The sequence below is a fragment of the Argiope bruennichi genome, chromosome 7, assembly GCF_947563725.1.
Source record: "Argiope bruennichi chromosome 7, qqArgBrue1.1, whole genome shotgun sequence".
Classification (NCBI taxonomy): domain Eukaryota; kingdom Metazoa; phylum Arthropoda; class Arachnida; order Araneae; family Araneidae; genus Argiope; species Argiope bruennichi.
This window is the reverse complement of record NC_079157.1, coordinates 26809733-26836617: the sequence shown is the minus strand read 5'-3', so window position 1 is coordinate 26836617 and position 26885 is coordinate 26809733. Positions and strand designations below refer to the sequence as shown.

Genomic DNA, 26885 nt, shown 5'->3' with positions numbered 1-26885 from the left:
AAGGGTTAAAGTATCTCAAATTTTGCTCCATCCACCTATTACTAGTTTCTGTCATTTAAAAACGTCTCTCCATTATAAGCGAGTCTAGTCCATAAGGAAAATAAAATTGCACCTAGAGAAATATTTTACAAGTAAGCCCATATAATTTTGGGAACATCTTTGATATACAGTCATTTTCGCCAAAAAAATAATAATTTATCGCCAAATTTTAGCGAAATGGCCGAATGTGGCGCGAGCGGCAGCAATAGCGTAATGGTAGCAAAAGCACCGAAAAATTCTCGCAAGGCGCCAAATGACTGTATATCAAAGCTTAGCTTAAGATGAAAGACGGCGATAAATAGAACAGTTTTACAAGCAAATCAATTTTAAATAACAAAGATCGCGTCCGTTCCGTATCAAAATAAAGAAAGAATCTTTTGTTACATCTAATGCCTTGTATATCGTATATTTGACAATTAAATAGCCTTACAAAAGTCACTAAAATTCTTTTTGAACATTTTTCCGGAAATATCCATCCCATATTGCAAACTGGAGGATCTTTAAAGCACTCTCCTGCTTAAACTGAAAATTTTATTTCTGGTACATAAAATAAAGTAATTTGGCCATTGTGATTACATTGACATTGAAATTTAATGAAAAAAATAAAGTCAAAAAGCAACGAAAAGAAAACATCTGGGAAATAGCTCAGTCATGTTTAAATTGAAAATTTTCGTTCTCATACATAAAATAAAGTAATGTTGCTCATTGTGACTATATTGACATTGAAATTTAATGAAAAAAATAAAGTCAAAAAGCAACGAAAAGAAAACATCTGGGAAATAGCTCAGTCATGTTTAAATTGAAAATTTTCGTTCTCATACATAAAATAAAGTAATGTTGCTCATTGTGACTATATTGACATTGAAATTTAATGAAAAAAATAAAGTCAAAAAGCAACGAAAAGAAAACATCTGGGAAATAGCTCAGTCATGTTTAAATTGAAAATTTTCGTTCTCATACATAAAATAAAGTAATGTTGCTCATTGTGACTATATTGACATTGAAATTTAATGAAAAAAATAAAGTCAAAAAGCAACGAAAAGAAAACATCTGGGAAATAGCTCAGTCATGTTTAAATTGAAAATTTTCGTTCTCATACATAAAATAAAGTAATGTTGCTCATTGTGACTATATTGACATTGAAATTTAATGAAAAAAATAAAGTCAAAAAGCAACGAAAAGAAAACATCTGGGAAATAGCTCAGTCATGTTTAAATTGAAAATTTTCGTTCTCATACATAAAATAAAGTAATGTTGCACATTGTGACTATATTGACATTGAAATTTAATGAAAAAAATAAAGTCAAAAAGCAACGAAAAGAAAACATCTGGGAAATAGCTCAGTCATGTTTAAATTGAAAATTTTCGTTCTCATACATAAAATAAAGTAATGTTGCTCATTGTGACTATATTGACATTGAAATTTAATGAAAAAAATAAAGTCAAAAAGCAACGAAAAGAAAACATCTGGGAAATAGCTCAGTCATGTTTAAATTGAAAATTTTCGTTCTCATACATAAAATAAAGTAATGTTGCACATTGTGACTATATTGACATTGAAATTTAATGAAAAAAATAAAGTCAAAAAGCAACGAAAAGAAAACATCTGGGAAATAGCTCAGTCATGTTTAAATTGAAAATTTTCGTTCTCATACATAAAATAAAGTAATGTTGCTCATTGTGACTATATTGACATTGAAATTTAATGAAAAAAATAAAGTCAAAAAGCAACGAAAAAGAAAACATCTGGGAAATAGCTCAGTCATGTTTAAATTGAAAATTTTCGTTCTCATACATAAAATAAAGTAATGTTGCTCATTGTGACTATATTGACATTGAAATTTAATGAAAAAAATAAAGTCAAAAAGCAACGAAAAGAAAACATCTGGGAAATTGCTGAGTCATGTTTAAATTGAAAATTTTCGTTCTCATACATAAAATAAAGTAATGTTGCTCATTGTGACTATATTGACATTGAAATTTAATGAAAAAAATAAAGTCAAAAAGCAACGAAAAGAAAACATCTGGGAAATTGCTGAGTCATGTTTAAATTGAAAATTTTCGTTCTCATACATAAAATAAAGTAATGTTGCTCATTGTGACTATATTGACATTGAAATTTAATGGGAAAAAATCAAGCCGAGAAACAACAACAACAAAAAAAATAGATATGAGAAATAGCAACTTGTGAGGCAAATTAAGAATCTTGGCATCTAAAAAAAGTTGGGCAAATCAAGGTCTCGAGACTCGCGTAATGTGTCTGGACGTTTGGTAACTTGCCCATCATCTCTTCGAAAAAACTATTCGGGTCTATATATGCCTTTGTAATGTGTAGCACGTGAAAGAAATTCCCGCCAATAAATTTAAACAAAAAAAATTGAATTCAGGGAAATTGGTTAGTAAATATGCAAGTTTGAACAAATTGCAGTTTCTAACTAAATACTTTTTTATAAATACCAATAAGAATACAATTACGAAAGATGGCGAAATTCCACTTTAGTTTAATAATATAATGAAGAAAGACGACTTCTTTCTTTTGATAGTTTGAGAACAAAACGAGAGGCACATCCATAATTTCAATGACGAGACCAAATGCTGAATGTTCTTTAGCTAATTTGATGCGTTTTTCAAACATCTATTTACATAAACGCGAATAGACAGATTGGCATATTCAGCTTGTTTACGATTTGATTCAAATTTTAATGCACATCTATAATTCTAGTAACAAAATCATATATCAAATTTTATCCGTAACTCATTGAACTTTTGACTTATCGTGTTTATGTGTACATGCACGGGCATGATACAGATATATGATTTTATTATCACGTGAGAACATGATATTGTTTTGGTTTGCTGTTTTTGAAGCCTCAAAATGTACGGGTAAAAAATTGGCGATTTATTGCTTTTGACGCATTAATTTTCCGTTTTTAGGGTTATTAGAAAATAATAAAGAAGATTTTCACATTTGGCTACATATCGCCAACAACTTCGCTCGAATATCCACCATGTACCCGATTCTCCTGTCTGATCAATAAAGGGTAGAATCGTAAGAAGTTCTTTCCCGAAGAAGCACGGAGAAGAAAATCAGAATGAATGCGAAACAGCGAGGAGAGGAGAGGTATTGAAAGTTATATATATATATATATATATATATATATATATATATATATATATATATATATATATATATATATATATATATATATATTCAATTTTCCTATCTGGTAAAAAAAGATTGGAGCTCAAATGATTTTGTGATGTGAAAAAAACCATCGCTTTTCTAAAAGTTGACGATTACACAATACAATAGTAACGTGATCATTCCAATCCAGTTTAAACCAAATGTTCGCAAAAGAAAAAGAAATTTAAATTTCAAAATTTAGTTTTAAAAAAATGAAGTTTAAGCTAGAATAATTTTCAGATGCGGGAAAAAAAAAAAAAAGAAAAAAAAAAACATAGTTTTCTAAATAACGATGCATGTGTTATCTGATAGTCACGTGATTGTTTAAAACTGGTTTAAACAGGTTTTTCGTGAAAAAAAATTCTGGTCTCGAGAAAAAGATTTTAGAACTCAAATGATTTGAGATCGTCAAAAAACCATCGCTTTTCTAAATTTTGGTGATTGCAAAATATGAGTCATGTGAGTGAATGAGTGAGTGAGTGAATATTATTCTAGAGCGAAATCCATTCTCTGGATAAACTACGCCACAACTAGATGAAAACTTTAGTACTACGTCTTAAAACTTTGTTTAAAATGTTTATAATCTGTTATTAAAAAAAGACAACTACAAATTAAGAACAACGACAAGGAAAAAAACAACATTTCAAATTTTTTTGATAAAACCCGTCTGTTTTAAATAAAGGAAAATGTTAAAATGCGGTTTATGTCCAATTAAAAGCGGAAGACAAGGAATAACTGTAATAAAATACTTAAGACGCAATGAGTCCAGTGACTGACATTCAATCAATATATGTCGGATAGTTAAACTATCACCACAACGACTACAAGTTGGTGATAGCTGCTTTAAAATTATATATTTATGAGTTATGCGAGAGTGTCCAATGCGTAATCTTGCAAGAATAACATCGCATCGATTATTTAGGGAGGAATACCAAAGATCAATAAAAGGTTTGACTGTATGTAGTTTGTTTTCTGTCTCAAGATTCCACTGATTCTGCCAATTTTGGAATAACCATTTACGAACGGAAGAACGTACGTCAGCATAAGGAATGGATTGTTTGTGGGATTCGGTTGCTGATTTTGCAGCAATATCCACTATTTCATTCCCTTGGATACCCACATGGGAAGGAATCCAACAGAAAAGAATTTCAAAACTATTTTGACATAGGTTCTTAAGCAAATTCCTGATATCAGAAATATATGCATGATTGTGCGATTTTTCAATGAGGGCTTGAAGGGCACTCCAAGAATCAGAAAAAATGATCACCTTTCTAAACTTATTCTTAGCAATATATTGTAAAGCACAATATATGGCTGTGACTTCCGAGGTAAAAACTGAAGTAAATTCATGTAATTTGTGACTTACAACTACATTTTCACAAGCAAAAGCATAACCAACGTGAGACTCGGCTTTGGAACCATCCGTGTATACAGGAATGTAGTCGCTGTACATGTGTCTGTGAGCAGAAAAAAGTGCTCTAAAAATGAAATCGTGAGTATTGGACTTTAGAAATTTTTTAAATGGATGAAGCAAAACAATATCATATTGATCCCAAGTTGGTATACAAAAAGGACTTTCGTCATGAATTTCAGCATTATGGTAAGTTTTTGGTAATATCCTCAAAATACTGTTCCCAGAGGAGGTATACAGGATCTGCGGACGTTGAATAGTGGAGATTGACAACAATTTAAAAACATTCTCCTTAAAGGATATGATCGGTTCGATAAAACACGGAAATAGCAACAGGCGGACAACATGTTTCTTCTGAAAGACAACGAGGGTTCATAAGTTTCAACATATAGAATGCTAATCCGGAATGTTCTAAATGCACCGCAGCATATACGCAGAGCCTGATGATGAGTCATGGGAGAACATGATGTTTTTCTGTCGGATTGATACCACGTGACTTTAAAAAATAATGTTCTCATATGATAACTTGGAATTTGCAATAGCAGATTTCCTTTTTTTTTTTACTAAATATTTTTTGTATGCAAATCAACAGGAGAGTTACTTGTTCTACTTTTACTTTTTCGTATACCAAGTATATAAAAAGAAAGTATTTTAACAGTCAAAAATCCCAAGCTTGACATTTTGATGAATTTCCAGGTTTCAAACCTGGTTCAAACCAAGTTCAAAAATATATTTTTGAAATTATGCCTACCAGGCTGTCAACGCTTTAATCAAGATAACGCTTTAAATCAAATGGAGGAAACTTGGTATAAGGATTTAATACCAAATTTATAGATTTCCATCAAATTTTAAACGAAATTCAATCAGAATAAATATGACTCTCCGCCTCCTAAATGTAGATTAACATGATAATCACAAAACGATGAGAGCTACATGGATAAAATTTGGTGCATAGATTCAACATCTTAGGTTTAGATATGTTTCAAATTCAGAACTAAATCCATCATGGAATTTGCTTTTTTCAGTTTATATTTTTTGCGTGCATAAAAATGGGATAGTTCAAAAATGAAACAACTTAGATAAATGAAATTTGATTCACAGTTTTAGAATCGAAAATACAGATCTTTATCATATTTTTCTGTCCCAGTCTGTCTATTTGAAACTCTGTCATTGAATTCCCGACAAATACCATCAAATCCTAGCGAGTGATTGTCACATCTTAATGAATGCTTCTTATTAATGAATGTTGACCCCAAAACGAAACAACGGCAACATTTCAAATTTCCGGCGATGTTTCTTTTAGACGTTCAAATCTCCTTTAATCTTTTTTTTTACAACGAAATATGTAGTTGATATAGAATAAATTCAAAAGAATGTCTTCTCTCCAGAAAAGGGGTTAATATTGCAACGTATCCAGTCTCATCAACATATCTTTGTTGAAATGAAATGCAGCAAAGTTTCTATCTAATTCGATTTCTTTCTTAATTTTTAGTTTTGCATGATGATTAGTAATAAAATTTAGGGGGGAAATGCATTTTACCAGAATTAAACAAAAAACATACGGAAGTGCTATCAAACTTAATTTTCTAGAATACTTCTGCAATACTGAATGTTTTGAGTTTAGATTCGTCGTATAGTATAGAAAATCGCGAACATATTTTACAGTTCCTTATTTTGAGCATTTGAGTCCAAATTTGATGCAAATATAAAATTTTGTTATAGTTATATTAAAGTCCCGTTTACATAAAAGCAACACCATGGCTACTTGGAAAGAATATGGCTGCTTTGAACCCGAGCCAAGAAACGAGAACGACATCTGAGTTAGTACACCTTTGCTAAACTTCCATGCTACACCAGCGGGTGAGTATTCGGCTCCGACAAATTTAAAATCCATCAGACTTCCTTACATTGGTTCTAGGGTGGAATCAAGTCTGGAACATGGAAACCCTCCAATCCTGAAGAGGAGACTCTACCATCAAGTCACTGTGGATCAATTCTGGCATTGTAATCTTGTATGTAAAATTCAACCCTCTTTGTTGCCCCTTTGAGCTACCACTTTCACATCATAGGAGTAGACAGACCGGCAGAGAATCAAAATTTGGTTCAGGTCTGCAATTCTAGAGATAAAACGGTAAGCCAAATATTTAGATCAATGCATTTCTAAGTTACTGTGTTATATGAATACAGACATATAAACAGCCAGACAGATTTGTCCAAAATTTCTCTTATGTATACAAATTTTCCAAAAAAAAAAAGGTCACATACCAAATTTAATTCATCTAGCTTATTCTATTTTTGAGTTACACCTTCCCAAACAGAATTCTAATTATTTATTTTTTTCTTCAATTTTTTTAGAAAGATTTGAAATGCTGGAATTTATTCAAATTTCAAGATCGTACTTATAAGTTTTTTTTATTTATTTTATAATTTTGATTTAATTTAATTTTTTATTTAATATTTAATAAGATATATTTTATTTTTTTATTTATAATGTTTGAACGTGTTTCTTTATAAAAGCATTAGAATTTTGTTTTAAGTCTATTTTTTGTGAAGTTACACTGATTTTTATAGTTGCATTTGCATACGTTTTAATGCTGTTTCACATTTTTAGATATTACTTTCGCAAATTCTAATCTTGGATAGAATTTGCTTACGAAAAACCTCATAAATTAAAATTAATGCATATTTTTTCTGTCCAAATTTGGCATGATAATTTCTCAGTATGTTTTGCAGTTCCTAAATTAGAGAATAAGCAATCTATCCATTTAGAAATATTCTATTGTCTTTTTAGTGCTTCACAATGTGAAAAAAATTGAAAATTTCGTGTTATTTTTCAATCGAACCCCAATGTTTAAAGAAGCGGCAAAAATGCAGTTTATTTTTTAGCTCAGTTATTATTATTTATTTAGTTATTTTTATTTATTTAGTTAGTTATTTTTATTTATATATTTAGTTTATTTAGTTATTTAGTTATTTATTTAGTTAGTTAGTTATTTCTTATTATTAGAAATATTATTCTTATTATTAGTTATTTCTTAAGCTATCTGCAAAATTTTAAACATATAATTCGAAAACCTTTAAACTAAAAGATGTTTTTCTTTATACCTCTTTTTTAAATTCAAACCTCTTTTTTTAATTCAGATATTCAAAAATGTAATTATTTTCGAACGTTTTTTAAAAAAACATCCCGAAAATACATACCCGAAATACATACTTCTTTTAACTGAATTTGAAACAAAATCTTTGAAAGCAATGTCAATGTTTCGAGCTAAGCTTTGATATACAGACTTTTGGCGCCTTGTGAGCCTGGTAATCTTTCGGTGGCGCTTTTTTTGAGATTACAACTGGAAACGCTATTACTGGCTTTCGCGCCACGTTCGCCCGTTTCGCTAAAATTTGGCGATAAACTATTTTTTTTTTTTTTTTTTTTTGGCGAAAATGACTGTATATCAAAGCTATTCCATGTTTTGTAATAAATATGGATTCAGTACCTAGCCCAGGTAGCACAGCATATTGCGGGTGAACCGGAGTTTAATCCCCTTCTTCGCCAAGTTGCGATAACGAACCAAAGCTGGCAATCTTTTTTATACGCTATGATTGGACATCTGCTCCCACGCTTTTGAACATTTCGCAAGACCATTGTTGGCGATTTTTGAAAATTTAGCTAAGCAGGGGGTTAAACTCCGGTCGTACCCATATTGTACAATATTGAGCGATATTGTATGATATTAAACAATATTCCACAATATTAAACAATATTGCGAATATTGATTAATGTCTTACAATATTGTACAATATTTGCATGCTACTAAGGAATAGCATTAAGATATCTGTCTACCTTCGTGGGCAAATTTAAGAAAAATCCCTTTAATGAGCTATTCCAATTCATTTTCTAGATCAATGTGATTGCAATTAATGAAAAACATTAATCAAGAAATTCTGTGCCAGTTGAGATTAGGAAAAATGCATCAATTTGGGGAAAAAAAATAGTGAAACATTTAACAGAAAGCAAAACACATTACAAAAAAATTGTATTGTACATATTGTAATCATTTTTGTACACAACATACTTACAGCTATGGTGAAGGGAATGAACTAGAATCTAAGAAATATGTGTATTTTCTCAAAAGTTATAGATAAGCGAGTATTTCTGTATTGAAAATGTCACAAAATTCGTTGTTGAAAATTACATTCGGCAGCTCTAAAACAAAAACTACTCAGTTCAAAGTCACATCCCCAGTTTATTGCCTTTGGAACACTTAATGTAACATATATGCAAAAGTTCAAGGTAATATATTAATATGTGTTTATCATGTTTTGCGTATGAATTTTTTTAATAAATTTTTTTAAAAAATCCAAATTTTTCAAAAAATTTATTTAAAGTTTTCATTTGTCTTGTACTAAGAATGCTTTGTAAACATAAACAATGTTCAAAAGCATATGTAATTGCCAATCCTTTCACCCAAAAATTACTCAAAACGTATTCTAATATGTGTAGCTTGCTGATAGAGCATATTATAAAATAAATTATAATTCAGGGAGGCGAGTATTTGAAAAATGTTGGAAAACACTCAAATTTCGGTTTCGTTTTCAGCTACAGTGATTTATGTCACATGTCACATATATGAAAATCACATATCTCAGTTTCTATTTATCGTATAATTAAAACAAAAACAGATTTGGAAACCCAAATAAATGGCTTTTAAAATAAAACAATAAAAAAATTGTGAATTTGGACCTAAAACTGCCTTTTAAACTTAGACAGATACCTTAATATGAGAAATGTGTTATAAATTGCCCATGATTCCGATTTCAGTCAGTTGTCAGTATTGTCGGAGTGCGTGATTATTTGAAATATTTGTAAGTCAAGAGCGGCAGCGCTCGAAAGTTTTCATCAGAAATTATATCTATGTTTGGATGAACTTATCGAAACGATGAGTTATTTATAGTTACGAAAGGAAATAAACTTCCTGTGTGTGACTCCGAAATATTATCATTTACCTCACTTAAATTTCGAAACAAATCATTGTTATATAAATATGATAGCAAAAAAAAATATTGATTGATTGAAATTGTTACTTATTCGTATAGGAAGTAATGCAAAGTGAAAGAATTGGAATCGTTAAAAAAAAAAAAAAATTCGAACATAAGTTTTTGACAAATTTCCATCTTCAGATTTAAAACACATTTTTTTTTGGGGGGGAGGAGATTATGTCTATCTGTGAACCGATAACTTAAACATTATTCATGCTAGTTGGATGAAATTTGGCATGTGGCCTTTACACTAAATTACAGAGCTTTTTCAAAATTTGAACTAAATCCAAGCACAGAAAGTTTATCTGTCTGAATACAAATTAACAAGATAACTTCAAAATGAAGTTTGATAAGTTGTTTTTACACAAAATTTCTAAATTTCTGACAACTTTTGAACAAGAGTCATTAAAAGATTGCTTGTCTATCTGGTTGTCGAATACAGATAAACACGGTAACTATAAAACATAAAAATTTATATGAATAAAATTTGATAGACAGTTTTAAAATCTAATGAGTAGATTCGTTGAGTAGATAGATTTTTGTATGTAATATCGGAAACGTTTTTTTTTTGTAATATCTTTACAAAATTCTGGTTTATTATTACAACAAAAAATTGAGTGCATTAAAATAAGTAGCAAAACTTAAGATTAAAAATGAAATAATATACTGTTATAGATTTAATCATATTACAGAAAAGAAAAGCAATGCTTATATATATATATATAAATTACCAGAAAAAATTTGCCTAAGTTACATACATTTGCATATTTTTAAAGTTAACGCGAACTAAAAAATTAAACACATATTATCAAAATCACGCTTTAAAAAGAAACCTACTCAATATTAAAAAAGCCAAATTTTCATAACGCGGTTATAAACAAGAGACATCGAAGATAAAATAATTGTAGAAATAACGAAAATTAATTGAATATCATTGCAACAATAAAAATTATTATAATTTTAGAAATTTATTGCAATTAAAGGAAAAATTGTGTAGTAATAAATAGGTATTATAGAATAAAAAAATTTAAATAATTTTCAGACATTGAAATGATCATTCGTGTACTTTAATATTTCTGGAAGTTATCAACAGAAGAAAAACCAAAACATTCCAATTTCCCAAAATTATATTTGTGTATGATTACGTAGCTTTAAATCCAATGGAAACTCTTTCACACACACGCACATACACACACGAATTCTTCATCATAATTAATAGAAATAAAGATAATGATTTAATTAATTTTTAAAAAATTAGCTCATTATAAGGAAAATACAGTATAATAGATTCGAATTCGATAGAAATCAGGGATTCATTCCAAATTAAATAACCAAAATTCCGAAGGGTCTCGTCTAAACAGGTTAGCCAGACATTTTATTCAGGATTAAATAACGCTATATTTTAATGTTAAAACAAAATGTAGTTACGACAAAGCGTATAAAAAAGTTTCAAATTGTTTTTAACTTTTCACCGGCTAAATATACAAATAAATTGCTAATTTGCGAATCAAGCTATTTTAAGATAAAATATTTTTTTAAAAATCAAAAAGGGTTGTAGAAAAAAAAAATTGCACCCCAATCGTTGATTTTCATTTTTATGTCATATAACTAGATTTTTAAAAAACCGGTGGGAGATGTCCCCCTAAAACTTTTACGCACACTCTCTAATAAGGGTGCTATTCCAAAGAATACCCTGCATGCCATTGGCGTAAAATAATTAAGAAATATTAACTTTTGGCGTAGTTTAGTACTTTTACTATCATTTTTACTGAAACTATCGTGTTATCCTTGGCGAGTTTTTTTAGCGATTAATACTTGGCATATGTTTGAAAATATCCAAGAATTGAATTTATGCTTTAGACACGCTTCTCCCAACCAATTGAAACAAAAATTTTAAATGAAACTACACTTGTAGTCACAAAATCCCATATCAAATTTGATATATTTAAGTCATGGTATTTTTGAGTTATCATGTTTACATGTTTCTGAAAGTGCAGAAGGACAGACGGTCAATCCCTCGCTGGATTTGGCTCAAACTTTCATGGATCACACTATAGATATGAAATGTGTGTACAGACTTTTATCCATCTAGCTCTCTTCGTTTTGTAGTTATTGCGCAAACTTATATTCGAACAGCCAGACAGACTTCCTCTAAACAGAATTTGCTCAAAATTTATAGAAATCTTCAATCAGTATGTATTTTAGACAGACACCGTTTTTCCTGATCGATAGAAATAAAATTTCTCGCAGGACTATAGTTTTAGTGAAAAGATCACATACCAAATTTCAAAGATTTAATTCATTGCATTTACAAGCATGCGAACGAACAGGCCGATAGACCGCCAACAGATATTTTAAAGGATTTAGTTCAAAATTTAAAAAGTATCTATATTTCAGATGGTAAACCTCTGTATCAAATTTTATTTACCTACCTCTTTGCGTTTTGAAATTACTGTATGCACTTGTAAGCTGACATCTAGACAGGCAGACAGATAGATTTCCTGCGAAAAGATTTCGTTCAAATTTCGACCTAAAAATATGGTGTAAAGATCATTTACGAAATTTAGATCCGTCTAGCTCAAAACGTTTTTAAGTCATCTCGTTCAAAGATAGACATAATGTCTAAAATGGATCTGTCGAAAGCAGGGAATTCGGAAATTCATCAACATCTCGAATTGGAATTTTTTGACGATTACAATACTTTCTCTATACTACGTATACAAAAAAAAACCCGGCTAAACACAGTGATATTTGACATCTGATAAGTGGGAAAATGCTTTTTTGGTCTGCCAACGCAAATTTTATCCTTATTCTTACTAAATTTTATTATCGGTGCTTGCAGCATTTAAGAATTTAGTTTCAAAATCTGTGCATAATTCCGAAATGCTACCATCCAATGTCAGAAAATTTCGGTATTTCAGAATTGTGTACCATTTTTGTTAGCAAACGCGACTATTCCTCCTTAGTGATTTCAGCAACTTGTAGAGTCTCAGTCTAGAAGAATATTTGTTTTCCTTACAACCAAGAACGTATAATACTGTTACAAATCTGTAATGTTGTTTTCCAGTACGGTTAGTTCAATCCCTGGAAAGACCGTTTTACGATCAGCTCTATTGGATACTGATCGGATGCCTTATCAGTGATTCCAGAGCTTGGCGACCATTTGGCGAGTTTGAAGACAAAATATATATTATTGGTAACTTCGAGAAGTTTAGCAATTCAGCCAATAGGAATCGAGATACGCCTGATTGGTCCAGAACCTTCTCGGCCCACCTCCCGGGAACTATAAAAAGCCGGCAGTTTCAAGCTGAAGGTGTGTTTTGAATTCAACTCTGGTTAATAGTTGATCGAGCTCTCTCCCTGATTGTTTGGACCAGCTTATCATTGTTGTGCTATTGCGTATTGCTGTGTGTTGCTTGTGTGCATCTCCGGCTGTGAATTTGTCTGCGTATCCGTGAAGTCCTGTTCATAAAGTAAAATTGTTACCGAGGCCTGTTGACTGTGCGTTTCCATACACCCTCTACACGAACCCGTTAACTTTACGGACTTACAGGAAAAAGTTCCGTAACAATACGATTAATATTCCGAATTGTTGATTAAACAATCAACAATTCTAAAAATAACTTTTAAATGAGTTAAATAAACAACTTTTAAATGTCTCGCGATGAGTCACATTTATTTTCACTTGATTACACAAGGCACATTTAAAAACACATAGTTTTAAAAATTAAGTTTATTAGTTAAATAGAACGAAAATTCTGTGAAGTTTTAACTTTATTCATCTTCCCAGTTGGAAAAATTCATAGAAATTGTAAACAAAACTAAAAACCTTAAACATCTATCATGGTTCAATACAGAGCTAAATCCTTAGGCCACCATTATCCAAAATGAGGCTAAACTGGGTTACTTGTTTAATGGTTTATTTTAAAGAGTTTGCTGAAAGAACTTAACATTATGGAAATATTCAGCGAAAATAAGCGAACAGAAAGAAAGAAAGAAGTCATAAACTAAAAGCTCTCTCCTAGGCTTGCTTGGAAAAATAACGATAAGGAAGTAGGAATATTTTTGGAATATTTTTTGCTGTTTTTCTAAATGAGATTCTTCTTTCTTTCTCTCTCTTTCTCTAAATGAGTATTTTTTTATCGTTGTACTTAGAAGCTCCTCGTTAAGTTCCGCGCGTGGAAATTTCTAAGATTCTTAAACAGCATTCTAAACGTTGAGCTGTACGGTAATTTCTCTACTAATAATAGAGATAAAGGCGGGTATTGGCATTCTACAGACGATTTAGAGGTAACCACAATGCGCACATAACTCCTCCCTCCTTTCTACCCTCCACATACTTTGGAGGGTAGAAATGTGCCTCTAGGTGCGATTTTTTAAATTTTTATTGAAGATTCCATTAATTAGAAATCAAACGAAATTTTGATACATAGTCGCGAAAACTTCGGATAATATTACATCATACAAAAAAAATTGTGCATCAATTGAAATATATATATATATATATATATATCCCTTTTTAATGATATCAATTCCATTTCCGTATATTTTTTTCTATCCTTAATAAATTTTTTAAAAATAAATTAAACGTATTTTACTATAATATCTTTCACTGAAATGAAACTCAAATCATTTTCATTGTTATTATTCATTGTGTTTCATCATGATATATATATATATATATATATATATATATATATATATATATATATATATATATATATATATATATATATATATATATATATTACTTTATCGTATACGAGTATACGAAGTACAGAAAAACTTCAAAACATTTGAACTTGATATTTTAACGGATCTCCTCGTTTTGCTCCTTTCTGAGTTCGAAAAACATATTTTTGGAAAATATCCGTCTGTGACGAAGATAACCCAAAACGCTTTTGATTATCTTCCTTCTAAAATGGATGAAATTTGGAATAAAGTCTTAAAACCAAATTTGTTGATTTCTATCAAATTTTGTGCAAATACTATTCTGAGGAAGTCTATCTGTCTGGCTGTTCGAATATAAATTAGCACGATACTATAGAACGAAGACAACTAGATAGATAGAATTCAATACACGGATTTAACATCTATAGTCCAGGCACTTATCAATGTTTGTGCTAAATCTAATTAAAGGTTGATCGTCTGTCGGTCGGTACTTTCAGAAATATATAAAACTCAAAAGACTAATGACTTAAATATGTGAAATTTGGTACGTGATTTTGTGATTAAGTGTAGTTTTATGTCAAATTTTTGTTTTAATCAATTAGGATGAACGCTATAAAAGTATCCAAATTCGATTTTTGGATACTTTCGACCGCATACCAGGAATCCATCGCCAAAGTACTCGCCAAGGATGACACGGTCGATTCAATAAAAATGCTAAAATAACGCCAAAAGTTAATATTTTGTAACTATTATACGCCAGTGCCATGCAAGGCGTTTAGTAGGATGACATCTTTATTAGAGATTTATCTCATCTTTATGAGAAAGTTTTAAGTAGACTACTCCCGCTAGTTTCCATTGCTGATCATCAAGATATGATGATTTGACTTATTTTTCCTTGTTGAGTAGATTTCAGTATAAGGAATGCTTTTAACAATATTTTTGAAGTTTTATTAACTCCCAACAAAAAATTAATTCCAGAATCAAGCAATGGTGAATTTTTTTCTTAATTGTGCCGATTTTTAAATGCTGATGCTCTATGGCATAATTAGATATATAAAAATACAAACATAAAATTAGGGAAAGTGATAGCACAATGAACAAAAAGGTTCTAAGAATTCTAAAATAGGATACGTGAGATATTTCTGTCAAAATGTGTTCAGGAAACTATCAAAGAAGTATAAAAAATATATCTAATTCAAATTTTTAACAACTGTTGATCTTGACGAACCACTTGATCATCAAAGACGGTTAGCATTAGAATAAAAACTAGATATGCTAGTTGGAATGAAATCATGTAATACTATGTAATAAAAGTGCCACTTTTATTGAGATAAATTAAGATTTATAGTAAATTCTGCAGACTTTAATTGTTTGCAAGCTTCTTTAATAATATAAGTGTCGAATGGAGCAATATCGAACGCATGGAGTTCGAATTTTACCAGGTATCAGAAAAGAATTTGAGGTTTCTTTTAAGGTACCATATCGTTTCATTTGATATTAACTGTTGTTTGTATGACGTTATAAACCAACAATATCAGCTATTCTGACTAACGGAAATTTCGCAAAATTATGCATACTATGCTAATCTTTTAAACAATCGCATCATCATAACAGAATGTTTTGATATAAACCGTCATTTTTATGACGTCATAAACCAAGAGCGTCAACTATTAATGACTAATGTCAATTTCACAAAATTATGCAAACTATGCCAGTCTTTTAAAACATCATTACAACTTATTTAATATTAATCTTCATTTGTAAACTAAGTCAAGTAATCGTCATAATAGCGCTAGATGCTCCGATTAATGTCAGTTTCGCATTATAATGTGGATTATGTATGTCTTTTAAAACATAGCATCATTCGAACTGATTTCTTTGACATTAATCATCATTTGTATGACATTATCAAGCAGGCCAGCTCTTTGTATGACATTAGTTAGCTATTCTGACTAATGTCAATTTCACAGGGTTATGCGGATTATGTTTGTTCAACTGAGGATCATCAATGGTGGATTTACGACTAGGCAGTTTCATAGGGTCACTGGACTATAAGGGAAGGGGGGGGGGCTAACTAAACTGACCAATTAATCATCATTTGTATGACATTATCAAGCAGGCCAGCTCTTTGTATGACATTAGTTAGCTATTCTGACTAATGTCAATTTCACAGGGTTATGCGGATTATGTTTGTTCAACTGAGGATCATCAATGGTGGATTTACGACTAGGCAGTTTCATAGGGTCACTGGACTATAAGGGAAGGGGGGCTAACTAAACTGACCAATTAACCATTATTTGTATGACATTATCTAGCAGTTCAGCTCTTTGTATGACATTAGTCAGCCATTCTGACTAATGTAAATTACATAGGGTCGTTGGACTGTAGGGATGGGGGAGTCAGAAAGTCGATTTAAAAATATCATTAGCCTCATTATCAAATAAATAAATTTGTGAGGTATACAATTTTTAGTTATGGAATATTTAAATTAAAGAGTGTGAATACATTGAATTATTAAAAATAATAATGAAAGCAAAAATAATTACTTTTTTATAATATTTCTAGTAGGAATTAATCATTAACTAGTTATACAATATTTCACTCGATAGGCACTGTAAAATATTAATTTTTAATATTATATTCGTTTGAAATGCACTTTTTCTTTATGATCTTCCATAATAATTAAATGCTTATATTTTTAAGAAAGGGAAAACATTAACTAATCATTAGGGTTAATTCTTCAAGAATTTTATTTCTTTACTTATTTCTAAATAAATAAATTTAAAATATTGAGTTGGCAACTAAGTGATTGTGGATTTTGTCGACAGATGGATTTTACACTTCCTTTTGTTTCGTTAACGTGTTCAAAGTACCTAACCTATATATTTTTTTCTTATTGTTTGGACTTCTACCATTCATTTAGTAAAAAAATTATATCGATTAGTTCTTTAGTTTTGTTTTCATCCCAATTTAGAAATGGAAGAATAAGACGTGCACTTCAGACATATTTTATTGTCTTATTTCCGAAAAGGCAAGAACGCATCTCAAGCACACAAAAAGTTATGTGCCGCATATGGGAATGAAGCCTTGAAAGAAAGGCAGTTTGCAAATTCGTTTGCCAGCTTTCGTACCGGTGATTTTGAAAAAAATCTCAACAATCTGACCGTCTAGTTGAAGTCGATGAGACTCATATCAAGGTCATTATCGATTCAGATCGTCATAGCACAACACGTGATATTACAGAGAAGCTTATTGTATAGCATACATGCATTGAAAAAAAATTTGAAAAGGCTTGGCTATATCAAGATTGTCCACTATGATCCATTTCTGAAAAGACTAATTACTGGCGACGAAAAATGGGTAGTTTATAGCTACATTAATCGGAAAAGATCATGGGTGATGCAAGATGAACCACCCCAGACGACATCAAAAGCAGAGATTCACCAAAAAAGATTATGCTGTCAGTCTAGTGTAATTATAAAGGAATTCTGCACTTTTAACTTTTACCAAGAAATCAAACCCTCAATTTAAACATGAACATTCAACAACTCGCCAAACTAAGCGATGCAATTCAAGCAAAGCGGCCAGAAGTGGCAAATCGTAACGGTTTTCTACCATGATAATGCAAAGCCCCACACAGCTTTGGTCATTCGCTAAAAATTATTGCATCTTAGTTGGGATGCGTTGTCACATCCACCATATAGCCTTGAGCTTGCACCTTCAGACTACCATTTTTTTCGTTCTCTGCAGAACTTTTTAAACGGAACAATTTTAATCGCGCTAATGATGTCAAATCACAAATTCAGTTTTTTGATAGCAAAGATCAGAAATTTTACGAACGTGGAATTATTACAATGCCTGCAAAGGGTCATCGATAAAAACGGACTGTACCTAATTGAATAAAGTTATATTTTGAAGCAAAAATTTTGAATTTTCATTCTTATTTAAAACCACAATTACTTAGTTGCCAACCCAATAAGTAAATAATAGCATATACATTCTCACAGATTATTAAAATAAAAAAATAACTGGAATAAATCATTAACATGTTGATTAAGTTAAGAATTTGATGCAATGTGCAATTAATCTGACTAATTATTAAAGGAACTGCCTCATTATGAGCATTGCCAAGGACAACAAAATATCTAAATCCGCCACCCAGCATCATCTACTGATATATATTTCGGAACTTTAATAATATTCATGGCACAGTAAAGATCCAATAAAATTAAAAGCGATTGGCTGAAAGGTATCAGGCTACTTCAACTTTACAACTTCACTGCAACTTATTAAATTGCAGCATTTTTACATTCAAAGTATGCGGCATGTTAAAAAAAAAAGTTTTATTTAAATTCGCGCATGAAATCCTGTTCAAGGCTTTCTAAATATCATGGACCTAGGTTTCTTTAATTTTAGAAAAAAAAGTACTGAAAAAAACTTAAATAGTATTTTTCAAGTCGGTGCTGTTTTATCTTTGGTTTATTTTGAAATTAGCCGTCTTTGACTACCAGCTGGTTCAGCAGGGATAATGGTTGTATTTAATTTTAATCAAATCTCTTAATCATAAATTCATGATTCCACATTTTAAAGCCATATTCTTTTAGTTGTCTTACAAATATTCTGCTCATTGTGCATATGAATCTTTCTAATAGAAACGAGGTATCCAGGAAAACTTAGCACCATAACGCTCTTAAAAACGCAACTGTCCGATTATTCAATACTTCTAATTTTCGCGGTAATGTAACATCATCATCATCATTATTCGTTTTGTAAACTACAGAGAATACCAATAAAATAGAAACCTTCTTCTTTAACTTTCAGTAATCACACGGTTAAACATTTAGTGAAATAATGAAAACGATTTGAATTTCAAGGTAATTATATAATATAATAGTCATATAATAACTATTCCATGCACCATTTAATGTTCTAAATCACTGAAATTTTGCACAGTTGTGGGCTTACAGTGACAATACGATATTTATATATTTTCAAACCATTACTATCAGTTTATCAATTCATTCTAATTAATATTAATGATATCGTTTGGTAGCGAATTTCGAGGAGGCTCATCTTAAATTTCAATAATATAAAAAAATTAGAATAATAAAAAATATATAATAAATTAATAAAAATTGAATACGATCTAAGTAAGAGAATAACTTTTAGTGAAAATATGGACATTAACACAGAATCATAAAAGTGTGAAGTGCTTAATATACTATAAGAAATTAATCAAAAAAAGAAGAAAAAGAAGGAAGCCGTAAAAGAAGAAATTAAGTCGCAGAAAATCATTAAGCCTAAAACAAAAAGAACAATATTTAAAATGGGTTATAAATGTGATAATTGATTTGTTAAGAATATTTATATCAGCGCAATAGGCTTTTAAATTTATTCGAAATTCCTCATTTCTGATAATTATTTTCACTCTATAATAAAATTATTCAAATAAAAGTGCTTTTTAAAAGACGTTTCAACATAATAACGTTTATAAACTCACATGTTGTCCCTAAATCGTGACAAGTATGAATTCGACAAGACCAATAAAAAAATTCATTCAAAACTCTGAACAAAACAGACCGAAGGATCTTGTGCTTATAAATTTATGATATATATATTCGTATGATGAAGAAGGTGGTTACTAAAAAAATGTCTTCTTTAAAAATATTAATTAGTTTTTTAATGAAAATTAATCTAAATTTAAACGTTTTTTTTCTTCATATTTGAAGCATATTACTGTACAAAACTTATTTGTACGCATCACTTAGAAATTTTCAAAATAAGTTTTTCAGTGATGCCAGATTTATATCCACACAATTTTCTTCCTTAATTTTAATAAACGGCTAAAAATATTTTTAAAAATATTTAACAAAGATACTTTTTATTGCTTTAATAACTGTATTTATAGATATGCGTATTTCGACAATTTTAATTACATTTTTTGTGTGCTCGTTATCCTTGTCATATAATCAAAACAGCAAATTTTTTAAATGAATTAATAAAATCTACACATTATCAAGCTACAATACAATTTAACATAATATAAAAGGTAAATACTCTATGAGATACATTAGTATGCTATACAATATCGTATTACAGGTTCTGCTACATTTGAGATGAATTTTTTTTAAAAGTATCATATACATATTTATATTTTTGAATATTTGCACGTAGAATGGGCTAAACACTTCTAAAAAATACATCAATTAAAAGCTAAAGATATTGAAAATCGGAACAAATGTGCTGAAAAAAGGTACTAAGTGAAACCATTCTTATTTTTAAAAATTATAAATTGTTCTTATTTAATTCTTGCACACAATTTAAAAAAATATTTTGCCTAGTTCTTGAAAATATTTTGCCTTATTCTTGAAATACGAAAATAAGCTGCATGTCAACCCAATTTGTAAGTACTAGAATTCGACTAATAAATAACTTGATATTATTATTTTCACATTCTGAAGTATTAAAATACACACAATTTATAAAAAATATTTTGCCTAATTCTTGAAATACAAAAATAAGCTGCATGTCAATCCAATCTGTAAGTACTAGAATTCGACTAATAAATAACTTGATATTATTATTTTCACATTCTGAAGTATTAAAATACACACAATTTAAAAAAAATATTTTGCCTAGTTCTTGAAATACAAAAATAAGCTGCACGTCGATCCAATCTGTAAATACTAGAATTCGGCTGATAAATAACTTGATATTATTATTTTCACATTCTGAAGTATTAAAATACACACAATTTAAAAAACATATTTTGCCCAGTTCTTGAAATACAAAAATAAGCTGCATGTCAATCCAATCTGTAAGTACTAGAATTCGACTAATAAATAACTTGATATTATTATTTTCACATTCTGAAGTATTAAAATATACACAATTTAAAAAAATATTTTGCCTAGTTCTTGAAATACGAAAATAAGCTGCATGTCAATCCAATCTGTAAGTACTAGAATTTGACTGATAAATAACTTGATATTATTATTTTCACATTCTGAAGTATTAAAATATACACAATTTAAAAAAATATTTTGCCTAGTTCTTGAAATACGAAAATAAGCTGCATGTCAATCCAATCTGTAAGTACTAGAATTTGACTGATAAATAACTTGATATTATTATTTTCACATTCTAAAGTATTAAAATACACACAATTTTAAAAAATATTTTGCCTAGTTCTTGAAATACGAAAATAAGCTGCATGTCAACCCAATTTGTAAGTACTAGAATTCGACTGATAAATAACTTGATTTTATTATTTTCACATTCTGAAGTATTAAAATACACACAATTAAAAAAAAATATTTTGCCTAATTCTTGAAATACAAAAATAAGCTGCATGTCGATCCAATCTGTAAGTACTAGAATCGGCTGATAAATAACTTGATATTATTATTTTCACATTCTGAAATATTAAAATACACACAATTTAAAAAAATATTTTGCCTAGTTCTTGAAAATATTTTGCCTAGTTCTTGAAATACGAAAATAAGCTGCATGTCAATCCAATCTGTAAGTACTAGAATTCGGCTGATAAATAACTTGATATTATTATTTTCACATTCTAAAGTATTAAAATACACAATTTAAAAAAGTATTTTGCCTAGTTCTTGAAATACGAACATAAGCTTCTTGAAAATATTTTGCCTAGTTCTTGAAATACGAAAATAAGCTGCATGTCAATCCAATCTGTAAGTACTAGAATTCGGCTGATAAATAACTTGATATTATTATTTTCACATTCTAAAGTATTAAAATACACACAATTTTAAAAAATATTTTGCCTAGTTCTTGAAATACGAAAATAAGCTGCATGTCGATCCAATCTGTAAGTACTAGAATTCGGCTGATAAATAACTTGATATTATTATTTTCACATTCTAAAGTATTAAAATACACACAATTTTAAAAAATATTTTGCCTAGTTCTTGAAATACGAAAATAAGCTGCATGTCAATCCAATCTGTAAGTACTAGAATTCGACTAATAAATAACTTGATATTATTATTTTCACATTCTAAAGTATTAAAATACACACAATTTTAAAAAATATTTTGCCTAGTTCTTGAAATACGAAAATAAGCTGCATGTCAATCCAATCTGTAAGTACTAGAATTTGACTGATAAATAACTTGATATTATTATTTTCACATTCTGAAGTATTAAAATACCTTTTAAAAAAAATCTTTTTTCATCTTTTAGATAGCTTATTCTGTGGTTCAGGAAATACAGAAAGAACTGAAATACTATTGCACCAAAATTGAAGAAAAAAATATGCATTAATTTTTAATCTACAAGATTTTTCGTAAGAATATTTTACAAATATTTAGAATTTCAGAAAATCGCATTTGAAGATGAAAATATAGCATTGAAACGTAAAATATAAAAATATACAAGTCTTTGTAATTTCTCAATTGAGGAATAAGGAAATAAAATACAAATTGCTTTATAAACAAAACTGTTCGGATTATTAATGAAAACAAATCAATATTTTCTCTAAAATCGACATTTAATGTAATTACTTACCTTAGCTTTATATTTTATTAATTTAAACAATTGATATTGTGTAACTTAATCAATATATCGATGTTGTATAAATGAAATTTAAAACTAAAATTAGGTCAAGAAAGAAAAATGCATAAAAAGATACCATCAAATATCTGAATTACAATCACTCTTACACAACCATTCATCTAATTTGGACATGGTCCAGCAATCCCATTTATATATAAATAAAGCATTTTGTAATAATTTAAATTGAAATATTAATATAACTCTACATCATATATAAAATAAAAATAGAAATTCTAAATTTAGAAAAAAATTCTGAATGTATCTTTTTTAAAAAGTTATAAAATAAGAGACAGTACGTGGGATAAGTACAGGGTGGGGACATACCCAGATCTCCGAACACATGCAATATTCTATTCATTCCAAAATTACCCAACAGCCGTCATGTCAGTTGTTCAAAGCATTCCTTTTTTTTATATATATATATCTTTATCTCAGGCAGGAAGATGTAAAGACATAAAAAAAAAGAAAGCCACACACATATTTCGGTCACTGCTAATGCCGGCTTTCGCAAAATAGCAAACAGGATGGCACACCTACAGTTCCATATTAAAACAGACACCACACACAAAATCAATCACAGTCATTAAACACAACAATAACACAATAGTAATTGGTATTTACCTCTAATTTTTTTCTGGACTAGAAAATGTGTCTTGTTGTATTGATCTAATCCAGATCTGGAGTTTGTCAGGACACACACATATACGGAAGGAACGGCAAAAGGCGAAGTAGAATTGCTCGGGTTGGTGAAAAGCTTCTCGGGAAGGGGCGGGGAGCGTCCCGATTTAGAGTCGAGTTGAAAGATATTTTTGGTCTCTGAGACGAGCGTTACCCTGCGTCTTCTGACGTCGAGAGGGATGATTCGGAAAGCATCCTTGACAAGATGAGCAAGATCCCCATCGTGCACGCAGAATTTCATTAACAAATGGGTGGGCGCCCCACTCAGGTGCGTTTTGTTGTTTCAGATGCTGTAGGGCTAAGTGTTCTATCAAAACACGGAATAGAGCTGTGAGTTTATTTATATACATAATAGAAATAAATCTAGAATTGGGGGAAGATAGATTAACATCAAGTTAAGAAAATAATTCTTATTTCACGATTTCCCAAAATGATTCAGACTAGTGCAGAGCAGGCCTTAGGAGATCAGGGCCTCAATCTCTACTAATAAAAAAAAGTGTGTGTGTGTGTGTGTGTGTGTGTTGCGCTCTGTAGATCAGGCCATATAATCCAGAGCTTCCAAATTCAGCATGCATAAAATATGGGGATAAGAAGGTATAACAGGGGCAATTTTTTGAGAATTTTCTAAAATTTTAATTAATTAAAAATTAGGTGAAATTTTGACTTTTTCGACCAATACTTGGAAAAGATATTACACCACAAAAATCATTTTAGGTCGTCTTAAGAATCAAGAGATAACTTTTCCAAAAAAAAACATTTTTTTTTTTTTTCGATTTATAAACTCCTTGTGTGCCAAGAAGTATACCACAAGACTTACAGATGTAAGTCAGTACACAATTGACAATAGAATAAATTCAAATATAAGGACGCAGGCACAAATGCAAAGAAAGAAGAAAGAAAAATGGGGGGGGGAACAAGTAGATACACAAACAAAAGCAAAAAGGAAACAAAATTGCTCACATAGTAACAGAAACATACAGTAGATGATATAAAACAATTAAAGAAGCATGATCAAATAAAATATTCAAAATACAAATACAAAAGTATATATGCAAATATATGTAGGCAAACACACTGAAGTAAAGTTTAAATAATACGAGGGAAAATATTTTTTTTTTCCATTTTAATCCTTTATTATTATTATTTTTACCGTATTTAAAATAGTGTATCGCATTATTAAAGTGCAAATCAGATCGTTTTCGTTTTTTGCTCTATTATTTCATCCTAGATCTTCCCCCCCCCCCGTTGCTGTCAAGATATGAAGACTCAATTTATATTTCCATGTCGAATAAATTTTAGTATAAGGCATACTTACAATAAAATTTTTCAGATTTTTTTTGTATTTACAACGAGTTACCTTTGTCAGTTGGTTCGCCGCGATTAATGGTTGCTAAAAATTTTAATTATTTCCTCAACAAAATATTTTTTAACTTCAATGCTAGATAGACATATAGCTCACATTATTTCAAAAACATTATATAATTCTGCTTATTGTGCGATGTATTTCCCTAATTTATTGTCTACATTTTTATATATTCAGTTATATCACAGAAAAAGGTAGCTGTATTTTAAACTGGAGGCACTTTAAAATTTTTCCACCATTGCCTGATTCTGAACTTAAATCTTAATTTTAAATATAACTAAATATCAAAAAAAAATATTAAAACATTATTAAAACCTATTCGGCCTGGAAAAATAAGCCAAAACTTCATATTTTGATCACAACAATGGGGAAAAGGCAGAATGAAATATTAGCAACGATTTGAGTTTTGACTTCAACAATAAAATATATCATCATAAAAAAAGTTTAAAATATCCAAAAAAAAATAGAAAGAAAAATTATTCTACAAAAAACTGCTATAGTTTAAAAAATAATGTTTTGAATTTTAAAATGCTGTATAAACTATTTTTCTATTCAATATATTCGTAAGTTATCGCAAAAAAAAACATCAAAATTTTACAGAATTTTAATTAATTGAAAATTTTAAAAATCACTTCGAGATGCAAATTCTCATCCTTAATCTATACTTATAATAAAGCCCAATGTGTGTGTGTGTGTGTGTGTTGGCGCTCTACAGGCCAGGTCATTTGACATACAGCTATCAAATTTGGTACATGTATACCTTAGAGGTCGGGAATGTGCACCTGGGGTCCCTTTTTTAGAAATTTTAATTAGAATTTTAATTATTAATTAAAAACTAACTTTCCAGCCAAAAAAATCTTCCATTTTCCCCACCGCCAAATTTTCCGCCAAAATAATCTTCCATTTTCCCCACCGCCAAATGAGTAAGGCTTCACTATTTTTTTTCTCCCAACAGTAATGAGGCTAGGGTTAATATTTTTCGGCGGATTATTTCAAACGATTCTGTTTATTTTCTTAATGTTTGATACATTTAAAATGAAACATTGTTAATTAATCCATGTTTCAGATTCATTCTGAAGTACTTTTGAATTAAAATAACACAGAATAAAGGAAATTAAAAATGTATAATCTGCATAGCGTTACCCCAACTGGCGTAGAAAAATGCACGCATTTGCGTTACCTAACTGGCGAAGAAAATTCACGCATGCGCACTGTGTTCTGATTGTTGCCATGACAACCGTTATCAACGGATGATTCAAATTATTTTTAGGTTAGTTGCATGCTTTTGTAAGTAAATTGTATTTATGTTAGTTATATATTTTTTGTATATGCTTATAGTTTTAAGTACATCGTTTTTTAAGTAGTTTTTTTTAACCTGTTTTCAATGATTTAAATTATTTTTAGGCTAGTAGTATATATGCGCCAAGTTTGGTAGCTCTAGGTCAAAAAGTTCTGGCCAGTACAGAATCAGCACGCACTCACGCACAATCATATTTGTTGTGGATAGAGATTGAGGTTTAATTTTAAAACTAAGCAATCGTGAAATTTTTTTAAATGCTCTCATTTTTAAAATGCTGTTTCTTTTTCCTGTGATATAATTAGATGTATAAAAATATAGAAAAGAAATTAGAAAAATGTTTAGCTCAAAGATGACAAATGCCTAGCTAAAACGATATAAAGCTTCTAAAATAGTAAGAATTGAAGAAACTCTGATAAAAAATACTTACCCGAAGGAAACCATAAAAATCAAACTCCATAAAATGTGTAGTTAGGTAATTAATTTAATTTTTGTAACTATTAATCCTGGTAAACCAACTGGTCGCGCAAAGCGGATAATGAGAAATAATTTTGGGCAATATTTTTTCCCCTGAACTTTATCTAGCTAAACATTTGTCAAATCCACTACCAATCCACTTTCA

At 29.8% G+C, this 26885-nt stretch overlaps 1 protein-coding gene across 2 annotated transcripts in view; it reads right to left on the bottom strand.

Annotated features, from left to right (window-relative positions):
- LOC129975751 (spectrin beta chain-like) overlaps nucleotides 1-23685 on the bottom strand; it is a 123519-nt gene extending 99834 nt beyond the window's left edge. For both annotated transcript variants that reach the window (XM_056088943.1, XM_056088945.1), the window contains exon 1: nucleotides 23547-23685. The gene's annotated coding sequence lies outside the window, so the exon portion shown is untranslated. The remainder of the gene's footprint in view (nucleotides 1-23546) is intronic.
- Between the last annotated feature and the right edge of the window lie 3200 nt (nucleotides 23686-26885).